At 49.2% G+C, this 295-nt stretch overlaps 1 protein-coding gene across 1 annotated transcript in view; it reads right to left on the bottom strand.

Moving 5' to 3' along the window:
* LOC105524311 overlaps positions 1-295 on the bottom strand; it is a 125,361-nt gene that overhangs the window by 8,743 nt on the left and 116,323 nt on the right. The gene's annotated exons all lie outside the window — the stretch shown is intronic.

The raw sequence follows: 295 nt of genomic DNA, 5'->3' as shown, positions 1-295 counted from the left end.
GGCTAAAAGTTCACAGAAGATACCAATAAACAAAAAAATAAAAATAAGGCCAGGCACAGTGGCTCACACCTGTAATCCCAGCACTTTGGGAGGCCGAGGTGGAGGGGGTCACCTGAGGTCAGGAGTTTGAGACCAGCCTGGCCAACATGGTGAAACCATGTCTCTACTAAAATATACAAAAATTAGCCAGGCATGGTGGTGCGCACCTGTAATCCAAGCTACTCAGGAGGCTGAGGTGTGAGAAACACTTGAACCTGGGAGGTAGAGGTTGCAGTGAGCTGAGATCGTGCCACTG

This window comes from Colobus angolensis, unplaced genomic scaffold (genome assembly GCF_000951035.1).
Source record: "Colobus angolensis palliatus isolate OR3802 unplaced genomic scaffold, Cang.pa_1.0 Scaffold498, whole genome shotgun sequence".
Classification (NCBI taxonomy): domain Eukaryota; kingdom Metazoa; phylum Chordata; class Mammalia; order Primates; family Cercopithecidae; genus Colobus; species Colobus angolensis.
This window is presented reverse-complemented; position numbering and strand designations above follow the sequence as displayed.